Raw genomic sequence first — 14,387 nt, 5'->3', positions numbered from 1 at the left:
GAGGAAGGACACCCAACACTAAGCTGCAAAAATTAAAACACCGCAAAGGAGCAAAAAAAAATCTATCAAGAGAAGAATTAGCCCGCTCCTATGCAAGGAATTACGAGATTGGGGAAACTGCCAGGCTTGCATACATATTTAGTTTTGTTATTAGATTGTCAGCTGTAAGATCAAGCAGCCCCAGCAGCTGCCAGTGACAGGCAGCTGGAGTGGGGCTGAGGCGTGTGGATGACTGGAAGGCTTGGGAAGCAGCAGGAGCGCCCGGCTGCTGCTGTGGTGCTGAGCCGGCGGCCGTGTTGGGCAAGCAGAGCCCCTCAGGTCTGCATGAGGCAGACACCCAAGGATGCTCCCCTGGCCTCAAAATCTCCGCAGACTGAAGAGACACAAACAGAACAAAATGCCACAGGTGCTGTAGCAGTGAGCCATGAGATCCGATTCTCACATGACTGACTCCTAAAAGCCATTTTATGTCAAGGCACCAGAGCCGTTTGAAGCCCAACTGTGTTTACTTTGCTCATGGCTTTCAAATATCATCAGAGGTAGTTGCATGTGGAAGGAACTCAGCTTTTCTTTTTGCCCACCGTGCTGTGGAAAAGCAGGAATGTATTTTTGTGGACAGAACAGCTGTGTCACACAGGTAACAGCAGGCTCCCCTGGCCTGGGCCCTGCTGAGGGGGGGCCCTGTAGGGAGCACTGTGCATTGCACAGCAAGGAATGGAGCTGGGGCAACATGAGGTGCAAGGCCTGAGGGAGAGGAGGGGAAGGAAATAACCCCTGAACTCCAAATACAAGTGCAAGCTGAAAATCGCTTGCATAGGCAGCAATGCCTATGAGAGTAAAACATTCCTTGTTGTTGTAAGCCAAACCTAGAATACAGCAGAAAAGCCTGCAGTCAGTGTTCCTTAACAAGACAGATGTTCCTCAAAGGTATGTCACCTTTCCAAGTTGTACTTTTAGTTTAGTTTTGCTTTCCTAACAAGGAAGATTTTCTCTGGTCTGACTGGTGCTGTTGGTGCTTCTGCTGATGCTTATTTCTGCTGTGAAGTTGTTGGGATTTGTGTGTAGCAGCAGTTCTATTTCTGTGTGGGCTGGAGTTTACCAGAACACATTGGGAGGGTCCTGCAATCACTTAATCGCTCTTCGGGTGTTAGATTCCTCCATCAGATTGTTGTACTTTCTTAAATGTCCCTACTTCTGTGAACTGGCTGTCCCAAGACCATTTGCCTGCCTAGATAGAATGTCTCCTTCAGATTTAAGAGAGACACGTATTTGTGCAGCACATGGGCATTCAGATCTGAAGGAGGGGATTTTTCAGTCACTGCTGCAACACAGAGAAATAGCAACAGAAACCGTGTTTTATTGCTTTGCCAAAACAGTGTTTATGTTATAAATCTCTACCTAATATTTCCCTTTTCATAGGCTGTACCTCGAAAGGGGCTGCTTGGGCTTTTTAGCTTTATATATTGCAGACAAATAGCCCTTCCAGCTGCTCTGATGAGTGTCTTGAAAGCACGGGTGCTAACCGAAGCAGCTGAAGGTGATAACAAAAACTAAGTGGTGTCACTATCCCTCCTCCACCTGAGTTCCCCGTAGCCAATTAATATTTCTTGTGCTTGAGTGATGAGGCTCAGAGTGCAGCTCTGCTTAACAGGGAGAAGAAAAATTCTTCCCAGCTGCAGCAGCTATTTCAATCCCTCTTTGACAAAGATCTTTTGATATGACATTCTTGCCTTCCTGGAACTGCTGGATCCCGCTATCATGGAGGTGTATGTCATCTTGTTAGGAGACTTCATGACCTGGGCTATGTTGTTATTATCTTAATAATTAATATTTCACAATATAACTCGTTTTGCAGTGAATGAAATAAAGACCACAGCCTTCAGGTGTGTGTGGAGGGAATCTTTTCCTAAGCCTGTGCTTAGAGCATGCTTCTAATACCCAGTGGAAACGCTCTGTCAACAGAGAAAGATGAATGAAAAGGGAGAAATTTTCAGGTACAAAGAAGTTAGAGCTCTGTCAGCTTTCCAAAGCAGTAGCTTGATTACCTTCTCCCATCCTGGTCACCCATATAAAAATGTTTATTCATTTCATATGATGCTTTAGTGAAACCTGTAAGTCTTCAAGCTAAATATTGGCGATCTCCACATATTAATGTCATCTTCTGGCTTACAAATTAGTAAAATACTGCAAACCTGATGGGTTGAGTTGTTACATATAAATCAAAGAGAACAAACTAATGAGGAAGAGAGCAATGACCAGCCTAATGGGAGGGTCAAAAAAGTAGCCCAATAAATAAAGGGGAGATGGAAGTGTCCCCATCAGTGGCAAGCTAGCATGTACACATACTGTTGTCAGTTTACCAGCTGAGCCCCTGCACAGCTGCTGGGGATCAGAGGGGCTGTGTAATGTTCCCAGCTCTGCTAAGGGTGAAAATAATCAGTCTGAGCTCCCAGAGATCTCTGCTTCTCTGGCAGTCGGCCCCTGACTTCTCTCAATCTCATTTATCCTTGCTGGAAAAGCAAGAAAAACAGTGCTTGCCCGTGAGAGGAAAGATGAGTTGCTTGCTGGGTTTTGCCTGAGCTCGCTTCCCCTGTCACATATCCTCCTTGTAACCTTGAGCAAATTGCTTGGACAGTGACATCCCCATACAGATTTTGGTTGAGAGGTGCTAGGGTGAAAAATTCCCACTTCTTCCTCTCAAAAGTGTTCTTTGTAGGGACTTTAGTTTCTAAAATTCTTCTTGTTTCACCGAGTTTGGCATTTTGCTGTACAGAGAATTCTCACTGGCTGAGCTGCTTGGTGCTTAGCTGTGCTTCGGTCTTGTTACTGATGAAGATGCTTGGCTGCCTTGTTGATTACAGGGATATAAAAGTTAAATGTTACAGTTACATGATGAATTTTTTTATTTTTTATCTCCCCTCCCTCAGTGCTGCATATCCTCATCCAAAAGTGCAATAAGAGCTACCAGCACAGCTCTCTTTTTGTGATGCATTAAGGACTGATATGCTTGGTACTCCATATGTATGTAAGGTTATGAGGATGCAGCAAAATAAAAATATCACTCCTCCGCCTTCTTTTTGGTAGGCTGAATGTCTTCCAGCTGCATGTCTGAAGGTACACTTTCATTAATTCTTCATTGTTTCTCCTTCTCACAGTATTCATCCTCCACCTTCCAGGCTGCATTCATTCATTTAAATGTGGCATGCACAATTTCCTGTATGATTTTGCATCTGCAGCCTGACACAGTAGCAGTACCCATTGGATGGAAAGTGCATTAACGAGCAATGCACAGGACCTGATATTTCCTGTGGCACAGTGATCTTCCCAGATGAGTGTGGTGCTTTGTTTGTTTTTTTTCTGGGTTTGTTTCCGTTGTGGTGGCTTTTTTTGTATGTCCCTCTCCCATCTTCTGAGAAACAAGGTGTGCATTCAGCTTTGATCCTGTAGCATGGCTATGGATGGTACATGTGCTGATTTAGTCCTAATGTGGCTGTCTGCAGTGCTCTGAATTCTGATAACTCTGCTGAACACCATCTTAATATCTTCTTTCTGAGGAGAGGTGGTAGTGACTGAGCATTAGGAATGCATATAAAGTTGCCTTCCAAATTTCCTTGCCTCTTAGATTTATTCTGGTAGCAATCTAAACAAAACTGTCACAAAGCTCCAGCTGCTGATTTCTGCGTTGTTGACATCAGCATATTTTTAAAGCATTATAGGTGTTGGAACTAGATGAAGGCTGAACTTTTAGGCAAAAGATTTTTATCTCTTTACTGCCAAACAATAAACAAGCAGTTCAGAAGTTACCTCCCTGTGGACAGTGCAGAAATGAACAATGCTGCCTGTACCATGAACTGGAAGCTCTTTGCTTCCACTCTGCTATCTAGAGGCATTTTCAGGTAATTTTCAGAGGTAATTTTCATGTTACTGAGGACTTGTAATTGATTATAAATGCTATTGGACAGTGGCTGTGTAGAGTTGGAAATAATGAATTAGCGCAAATTATTAAGGGTTAATGATACCTGTTATAGCTGCAGGGTTCATATTAAAAACAGTAAGCAATAGCAATGGTTTCACTTTTTGCATTTTCTGAGTACGTTCTATGAGAAGTGTGATAGCAGTGAAGATTACAGCAGGTTGTTTTCCAATTTAATGCTTTCTCTTTTTGAGTGCTCTTGTTTTTCTTGTAGTATTATCTGATACCTCCTGTCATTGTTTTACACGCCCAGATAATGCATATGACAATGCTGATTAAAAAAATAAGTGACTGGGGAGGCTGGGGAGTGACTGAGAGGAAGGAAGTTGAAGGGCAGTAAGAGTACAGCAGGTGATGTCGTGTGTCCCATAAGTGGCATCCTGCCAGCAGGCACCATTACTCTTTCTGTGCTTCGGTGTTGAGGTTTTGCATGTAAGCACTCTGATCAGAACTACTTCTGAGAGAATGATCGAGGCGATTGGCTATGATGAGAGCGGACATCACAGAAATATGATAGTGAAAAAATAGATCTTTTGTATCTTTATGGTTTCATCCTTTGTCATCAGAACCTTTGATAAATTGGAGAATTTCAGTGTTAAGAGCACATATAGTAGAGACGTAGGAAACATTAGAGATGAATTTTAAAAAACATATTGAGCGTAAGCTTTAATTTCAGCTTCATTGTTGACACACTCTCAAATCTGGATCTCTTTTTCCATCCTTCAAAATGTGTGTGAGGAGGTGGAGGACAGATTGGTACGAGCAGTAGCTGTTGATTACAAAATGCATGTACTGTAACCTGCAGCAGTTCGTCCATGCAGTGGCATTGCTGGAAACATTGCATAGAGTCGATAGAAATCAAAACAGCATTGACTTTGAGTCTGTTTTTAACACTGATATCCAATTTAAATAAATACCAGACGGGACAGAGGCAGTTTGTCTAGGTAATTACATTATCCCCACTCGCACAGTGCTGCACTGTGGCTTCAGCAGAGATATGCATGGAAGCGTCCGACAGCTGGGATGCTTCCATGGTGGAAGGAGAGGCAATCCCAGCCAAGGAGGTAACAGAGGGAGGAAGATGTTTCACCCCGTGCCCAGGATTTTGATACAGCCTGAAAAAGCTTTTGAATGTGCAGAAATTCCTAAAATTATTGCAAAAAAATCCATGTAAAAAGAAATGCTTGGCTAAAATTTCCTTCTATGTGTGAAATTGTAAGTATTTCTGCACACAGCAGAAGTGGCTTGGAGCTTCTGATGCCTTCAATTTATAGTAGTGGAAATGAGAAAGGAAGCTCAGCGTAAATTGAGAACCGACATTTAATTAGTAAAAATCCAACTAGGAGCGAATCAGTCCAACTAATGTATTTTAGATTTCTTACTTGAAGACATCAACTATCATAGAAATTTCATTAAACATGATTAGTTTAATTATTTTGTCCTTAGTAAAGAGTGCTAATTAACTTGAGTATGATAAATATGCATCTGAATATCATTTTGAAATCCCTACAGATCCTAATTGTTCTTAAAGACTGAGGTGTAGATTTTGCTATCATAATCCTTTTAGGAGTAAAGATTTCTTCAAGGATACCAAATGGTTCAAAGGTGAAGAGTTTTTCCCCTGGAGAAAGAGGCAATTTTTGAGCAAGATCTGAGATGAAATTATGAGGGCTCTGGAAATAACCTTGACGTATCTTGTACGTAGCCATGGCTTCTGCCTGTGAATTGAGACCAAATGAAAATCTGCAGAGGGGGATTGGTTACCACTAACCAGCAAGCAGCTCTGAATATGCAATCAATCTGTACATAAAAAAAGCATTACTTATCCTTGAAGGTGGGAAGGAACAATATATGGCAAACCCTCTTAGCATACATCAGGCTGTAATTTGGGACCGTTCTTTTGTACTCACAATGGAGAGATGATCCTCCAAAAATCATTTTAAAATGCTGTATGCAGCCTTTTCTGGTGAGCTGGAGTTCCTGGTCTCCCTGACTGCTTTCTATAGATGTGTGGCTCTCTCTGAAGTCAAGGGGAAGAAAAACGAGCTTTCTCTGGTAACTTTTCCTTTTAAATAAACCTTTGGTTTTACCCAGAAAACTTGCTAGAACAAGCACTTTTACATTCAAATAGATGTGCTAATGGCACTATTAGGTTATTTTTTCTACCGTTTCCTTTGGTTTCCTTACAAGCATAACAATAAATTAACATAGATGCAGTTCCTTAATGTGAGAATGAAGTCAAGGTGTGCTAATTAAAAATGAAGTCAGTGTAGATGTACAAAGGTGCTTCATAGGTTTGGTTGTTTATTTTCCATTCAAATCTCTACATGTCAGGATACATCACCTTCTAATCCATGACCCTAATCAAACAAAAGCAAGCCTGTCTTCTAATTAACAAAATAATTTCCCTTGTGGATACAGATGTTGCTGTAAATCTAAGATAAACATCGATTGAATTGGAGTTCAAGTTTCTGAAATTTATTTTGGAATACCTGAATGTATCGAGTCTGTAAGGAACTGCTAATCAGTACCTGAATGGATTGTGCTTCTTCTGTAGCAAAAAGGAGTGCTTTGTGTAAGTTTTTGTATTGGTGCTAGAAATAGTGCATGACCACGTTGTGGCTACAGAATACTCTTAGTGCTCAAGTTGATTATAAATAGAAAAATATGAGTCTGATTTTTGTCAATGATTTATCACTAGAGCCTCTTAAAGTTGCAGTCATACAGGGGGCATGAAAAGCAAAGAGAATCTAAGTGTCTTGACTTACAATGATAATGAGTACTACAGTTTGCTGGAGTAGCTGTAAATCAAATGTACTGTAGCTATAAAAAGCCCATACGACATGTGGATATGATCCTGGACTGCTTCTGCAATACAGAAGCTGTGCATACAAATGAGAAGTCATCCATATTGTATTATGGGGAAGACTGCATTATGGAAACTGGAAACGTGATAATAGGAAGTTGTTTTTGGAAAACTGCTGAAGCGGAGCTTCACGGTGCTGGCACCAAAACAGGGCAATTACATTTTGGATGTCAATATCAGTTAAAAGGAGGACATGCATTAAGGAAGGAACGTGTGATCGTTAGGAATATAAATTAAACTAAACTGCAGATGAGAGGGCTCCATATTTTATCTTCATTTTAGGCTGATTATTATTCTTTTCCCCATCATTATTTATTTTGCCTCATGCTTTAATACTTTTAACCTTTTTTCCTTCTTTCTCGTGGTCTGGCTAATGCTATGAACACCTTCCTCAGACATGCTGAGCTTAACTGAACTTTTTAAACGAAGAAAGCTTGGAAGAAACATTTAAAAATCAATGTATCATACAAAACACAGACCTGAAAATGAAGAAAGATGGACAATACTGAGACTGGAGAGAATGGTAGAACCTCACCAGAAAACAGTTGTGTTTTTTTTTTCCAGGAAAAATATTCCTAGAGATTAAGGCAATGGCCAGGACTCAGAACATGCATTTGGTTCCTGATCCTGTCATAGCAAGGCAATCTGCTTGAGTCTGCTCTCCACCTGCAAAAGCAGGGAGTTCCTTCCTCTCTCCCAGTTCCTATGCCTTCTTTAAGTCTTTAATTGCTTTTTAAGGTTTGGTTCTCATAATGCACACTTAATTTGCATTCTGATGGCATTTGGTGTCTAGGAGTTAATTCTAGTGTTTGGTGTTATTGGGACAATATTTAGTACTATCTCTGGTTATGGTAATAGCAATGTTTTGTTTTTCACCTCAGCATAATGTCAAAATAAGAATGGGAGTGTGCTCCTAACCTTGTCTGACATGATCTGTCCTGTAGTGGCTGTAGACTAGATCTAGGGAGAGAACCCTGACTAGGGGCACCATGACCTGGACTGTGTCCTCCTGTGTGCCCCACACTGTGACCCTGCAGGCCGGTTACCTGCTGCTCAGTTTCTCAGGATGTGGATCAGAATAATGGCTCTCTGTAGTGTGAGGTCCTGGTATGACCCAGAGTTTTGCTGAGTTTGGACGTATGATGGCAGTTTTCTTTGTTAGGATCAAGGAGGGAAACATGCCTTTAGATCCCTCTGTTCAGAAACCAGCTGTGCTTGAGATACTGTTCACGCAAGTTCAAGTTGAGACAGTGTTGTAAGCAAATCAGAATCATATAGTCATAGTTGGAAAAACCCTTCAGATCATCAAATCCAACCACACTCCTACCTACCACCAATAAACAATGTCCCTTACGTGCCATGTCCACATGGTTCTTACATACCTCCAAGAACCACAGCTGCTCTTCTTCCCTGGACAGCCTGTTCAATGGCTCACCACACTCTGGTGAGGAAATTCCTCCTAGTATTTATTCTGAACCTCCCCTAGGGTAGCTTGAAGCTGTTTCCTCATGTCCTGCGTTCATGCATAAATTCAGGATTTACCCCAATGTCCTTTTGTTGTTTGTACCAGTTAACCTATGTGGGGTGGTTGGTTTTTTTCTTCTTTTTAACTGCCCTTGCAGTACTCAGAGGCAGACACAGTTATTTTTGACTCAGTTTCTTCTCTGATCTGAATTAAAAAGTTGTCTCAAAGGCAGAAAGGCATGCTATCCATCCAGAAAGCCACTCAACCCTAGCTGATTATTTTATCAACACATGCAGACAACTAAAACAGCCACTTAAAGTTGTTGCAATTGAACGCTCAATTCACAGATTAGTATGTCACAGAGTAATTGTTGGAACATGATTGTGCTGTATTGGGTAACATGAGTCTAATTTGATTTAACTATTAAGCCTCCCTTTTGCTCGAAATGCTGGCTTTTGATTCACTTCTCACATTTGGAAAATGCCGATAGACAAAAGCTTGCACTTCAGGGAGGGACACCTGAAAATATCAGGTGTAATACGTAGGTGATAAATCTGTTGGGCTCTTTAACAGCTCTATTGATTTTTGTCTGGTGGTATTTCTGTCAGGAAGAGACATCTAATCCAACTGAAAGTGATGTTACATATAGCCATAGCAACAAAAATCAGAAACTTCTTATCTGCAATGAGTACATTTATGTACTATGCTCACTCCTTGGGTGCTGTTCTCACAGTTACACTGTAGAGCTGAAATAACACTCTCGTTCCCAGAGGCCAAGTAAATGTTATCAATATGTTTATTAATGATTAATGGGAGCCATGTACACTAACTCCCACAAAACATGAATTCCCTGATTAATGGAACATCCCAGAATTGAAAGGAAAGGGCCAAATTCTGACAAATTGCTTCTCATTGAGCAATTTTACGTATGTTCCCATTGATTTTCCTTTCTGGGCACAGCAAGCGCGCTGGGAAGCAGCCTGGGGCTCCATAAAACACCTCAAAGTAGCTGTAAACTTTCAAGAGTCATCTTCAGGCTTTCACTTGCATCCCAGTATTCCCTCCCACTTGTCTGGGCTGACACCTGACTGCAGTGTGAGCCCCCCGTGTTCTCCTGCAGTGCTGGTGGTTCCATTCCCACACCATGGCTCCTGTGCCCAGCAGACACGATGAGTGCCATCAGCACGCTATGCTGTGTGTTCTGTGTGAACCTGGTGGTGATGGCCAGTAGTCTGGGAATAGAACTGACGAGTGCCTGCAGGAACTGTTTGGGAGAAAGCTAGCAAATTTTACTATTGGAAACCTATATAGTGGTAACATCAAGTTCCTAAGTCCTAATTTATCTAGCATTCTTTGTCTTCCTTAGCTCATTGTTAATTGAGAGTAACTGAGTGGCTCTAATCTGGTCTGTGTTGACAGGATGCTCTCTTCCACCTGGGTGTTCTTTAACAGACAATGTAGGCTTATCTTTTTCTTTAAAATCTATTGATGTTATTTACTTTCTGAAATAGCATTAATCTCCCGGGCCTCTTTATTTTCATGCTAGAGCTAGTTGGCAAGGATGGATACCTGTCATGACTTAACACACACATCAAAATGAAATGGGAATTTTGCTATACATCAGTAACAGAAAATATTGAAATATTGAAGCCATTCCAACAAACAGTTAAAAAAAAAAATCTCTCATTGCTCGAGTCCTTAAAAGAAAGCATTAAAAATGCTTGAATTTCATCCTTCTTGCTGTCACTTCTGCTGGTCACAGAAGCCGGTGCCGTCCCAGCAGTGAAGCTGGACACGTGCAGATGGAGTGCGGCTGTGCCTGCCTGTGCCCACACAGCATTGCTTGCTCATGGAGCAGCTCTGAGAGCATGCGTTGGTCAGGATTCTGCCCACCAAATCCCACTGCCTTAAAATTCTGATGCCTCCAGACTGATTCCTCAGTGGTCTTGGATGAGAGAAGCTAGCAATACTAAATTCTAAAATCACAATGTAACATTATTGTTTCCTGCAGCATCAGATGACTTCTTTAGTGTTATACTGGTACCTGGCATGGCAAATTATGATCTCTAATAAGGGTGAATCAAACAAAATACATTCATTCTAATAGTAAACTGATTATATTCTGATCTTCTAAAGTTCTGGGTGGAGACTGAATACAGTCAGCCACCTGCAAATGTGTACCACCAGGATTTGTTGTGTAGGACCCTCATGGCCTCTGTTTTCCACCAAGACTGAGCCACCCCTTTGTTTTCCATTCCCTTCCTCTAGAGCAAGTGTTTCCCATCCCTTTTTCCTATTTCTTTTTTGTCACTTTTTTTTTTATATTCAAGCCTATACTGTAGTCAGGTTTCTAGAAGAGTGACAACTGCACAATGGTATATAGTTATCAAAGTTACAAAAATACAATTGTCATAAATTAGGTGTGAGTGGAAATAGGCATGAATAATAATACATCATTCTAAAACACAGAAATGTCTTGGAAGCTAAATATGGATGAAAATACCTTTGGTGACAGAAAAGGAAATTCCACATTCTAGCTGGTGCCAAAACCACTTTGGGCCATGCTCCAAAGTTTGGCTTCATCTGCCTGCAACTTCCTGCTGTGAAGTTGAGTTCCACTGAATAGCTATGGATTTGGGGAAATGGGAAAGGTTTTTTGTTTGTTCCATAAATGGCCAGAGGTTTTGGTTTTGTAATTCTTTTGTTTTAACATAGCAATAATAGCATACTAGAAAGATTTGATTAAATGAAAGTCAGTAATAAGCTATGACTGCAAAGACACTGGAGCTCTTTTTCTCAGAGACGCTCCATTGCAGTGTAAATTCACTGACTGTACAAAACAGCAGTGCTTGTGAGCAGTGCCTCCAGCAGCAGCAGCACAGAGCTGAGCCCAGCACTGCTGGGAGAGGCATACAGGGAGGATTTAGCACCACCAACCAAAAAGAGAACTCACAATTTGAGTTGTTACCTCCATGACTGGAGTGAGAGCAGGTGTTCATGCCAAAGGATGCAGTGTGCACGTAGGCTGTGATATATAAACCTGCAGGTGCACAGCACTTCTTGGGTGATTTAGTTTTAGATATATTCACGCTCATAATTAAGATGAATAAATTAACTGGTGTGAGCTGGAATGCAGAGCAGGATAGAAGAAGGTATAGACATGGGTGGAAGAATAGCTTTTAAATCATTATTACTTTTTGGAAGGGAAGGTCTAAGAAACAAATGGCTGGATAGGTGTTCATAAACATTGCCAGGTCATTAGTGAAGGTTTAAAGAATATCAACCACCAGTAACCAGATAACATTTGAACTCCAGGCTGCTGACCAGTCTTCCTTCAACCCAGACAGTTTTTGACCAACCTTTTGCTCAGCATCTCTGCAGCCTGGTTATGCTGTGGAGGCAGTGCTGAAGGCCAGACGGGAACGTTCGCTGTGTTTTCCTCATCCACCAAATGATGTAGAAGGCAATCAGCTATGACTTACTGACACTGTATTGGCTGTTCCAGATCACTGCCTTGTCTTTCGTATGCCTAGAAATGGCTTCTGGGAAGATTTGTTCTTCAGTCTTATCAGGAAGAGATGCTAGGCTGACTAGCCAGTAGTTCCCCAAATCTTCCTTCCTCAGTTGTTTGGGAGCAGCAATGGAACTACCTTAAGTGGAGCAATTTGAATAATGAGATTACCTGCAGTCCTCCCTCTCGCTCCCCAGGTGTTATACAAGGTTCTGCAGACACTCCGTCCCCAAGAGGCCATATAGGTGCTGTGCTTACAGTGGTGACTGCAAGAAGTAAAGATGGTGTTAGGACTATCCAATTACTACATGGCCTATGGAAGCTGAAATATGGGCAAGTAGAAGTGGCATTTAAATCCTAATGAATATGGCAAGTGCCCTATAAGGGGGAAAACTTAAAGTCTCAGTAGGGAAAAGTAGGGGGGGGGGGGGAAGGAAAGAAACTTTATCCCAGATAATAAGCCATTTAGGGAAAACATGGAGTCGTTCTTCAGATACCTGTTACACACAGGAAAATGTACAAAAGTACAAGAAAAGTCATGAATATAACTGATAGATCGAGACAGTGAGCAAATACCCACTCCAAAAATCCAAAAATGTTAGTCTGCCATTTGAATGGGCACTGCAGTGAGCTGAATGCTGATGAAAACCAGAACATAAACCTGGGGCAACATGGGAGAAGCGGGTGGGGGGAATGCAATGCATTTATCTCATCTGTTGGAAATCTGCTAATGATAGTAGATGGTTCTCCCTGCGATGCTGTTGTTAAAGAAAAAGGAATGCCAGATGGTTTTGTACAAGAGACTTGCAGGTGACTCTTTTTCTTCTTTCTGAAGTGTGCAGGATGCAGTGAGCTGCTCATTGTTTGAGCCTTTGAGAGTGGGTCTGGGGGTGGTTCTGAGGCTGAAGTTCCTGTCTTTACATAAATCCCTGGAAGAATTTCTGGACATCACATGAAGTGTTTATCAAAGATGAATGCCTGTGGCAGTAGAAATCAGTGTTTCTGAGAGGAAGGGAGCCAAGGTTTTGCTCTGGGTAAATACCCAGCCTCAAGCCTACTACAACATAAAGCAAGATGGTTGATGTGTGCTAGCTGTTTGCAGAACCAAAGATGCTTTTGCTGAAAAACAGAGCCCTCTTCTGTTAGCTGGCACTAATTCCAGAGATTATAGCTTTGTGCATTAGCAGTTGAATGGAAGCATATTTACAAACACTGAGAATTCATCCATCATCAGGCAGTGATGCACGCACACCCATGCATGGCAGTAATTCTGTTATTAGTCTGTTACCTCCTCCGAGAATCTAACCCTTTCCTTCAGTATTCACTGCCAATAGTTTTGGTGCTACGGTTTGTTTTGCAGGAAGCTCAAACCGCTCCTGTCCCTTTTCTGCATTTGAATTGTTAATGTGGACATTTCAGCTCATTATAACTCTGAAATGTTTCCTTTGTTACCAGTAACTGACAAACCTGCACACACTGCTCAGAAAACATAAGAGCTAGTTCTAGGGTTGTATTTTGCTCACTGCTGTGCACAACAATATGCTCTTACCTTTGCTAATGAAGTGTGTCTTTAATGAACACAATTAGAGCTAGGCAAACAATGCAGAAATATTTTCTATGAATATTCATCCAGTCTGAAATGAATTCCTTTCAGTTATGTTTGCACCATTCATTGTTCTCCTTTGGTGAAATCTTCCAAGATTTAATCTTTGATGCTTGAGTAATGAGGAGAGAAATTAAGTTTTAGCTCAGGAGTTATCCTTCTAATGTTGCCTAAGTTCTCTTCTCTCAGCACTTGTGTGGTGAAGCAGTGCTGCACCAGAAATGTGTATCTAGACTGAGTTTGGAGGTGAGACCAGGCAACGTGGAGCCAAAAGTAGGATTTTGCAGTTGAGCAGAACCCTGATGGATGCACCTATGTGCACAGTACGTTGAGAATTAGTATTTCATATTTTGACATTTAAATAAAAAAGTATAATAACCCTTCAGCTTATGGGAAAGGCCACTGGATAATCCCAGATAACGCATAAAGCTGAGGGGTTAGTGATTTGATTTTAGATGTTTTCCTGACAAGAAAATCAGCAGCAATTAAACCAATTATGAACTCCACAAAACCGTAATTGTGGGACAGCACAAAGGCTGTGCTGAGGATTGCATGTGGGTTTTGGAACCTTTATGCCTGTGCCTCTGGGGCCACGTGCAGTCCCAGGTGTAGTCAGGGCTGCTTGGCAGTGAAGCCCCCAGCTGGGCTGTGGTGAGCGAGGATCTGTGCATCAACCGCTCTGGTTGCTGTCAGTGCTCACGTTTTGAAGGAATCTCTAAATGAAGCAGATATTATCTGGAAATTATAGGGTTGGTCCCCTGTCCTCTCATTCCTCTTCATGAAGCACACATCACAGCTTCAGTGTTAAATTTCCCTGAAATTTATTGGAGGAAAAGATTTTCTTTTAAGTTCTTTCTCGTTCTCCTCAAAACCCTCCTGTTCCTAAAACATATCTCAGGCCCTGCTCAGAGCCTTCCTGATCGAGACAAGCCTAGATTCACTTCATGCCTATACTGTAAAAGAGATACA

The sequence above is a fragment of the Lagopus muta genome, chromosome 18 (assembly GCF_023343835.1).
Source record: "Lagopus muta isolate bLagMut1 chromosome 18, bLagMut1 primary, whole genome shotgun sequence".
Lineage (NCBI taxonomy): Eukaryota > Metazoa > Chordata > Aves > Galliformes > Phasianidae > Lagopus > Lagopus muta.
Note: the sequence above shows the minus strand (reverse complement) of the source record.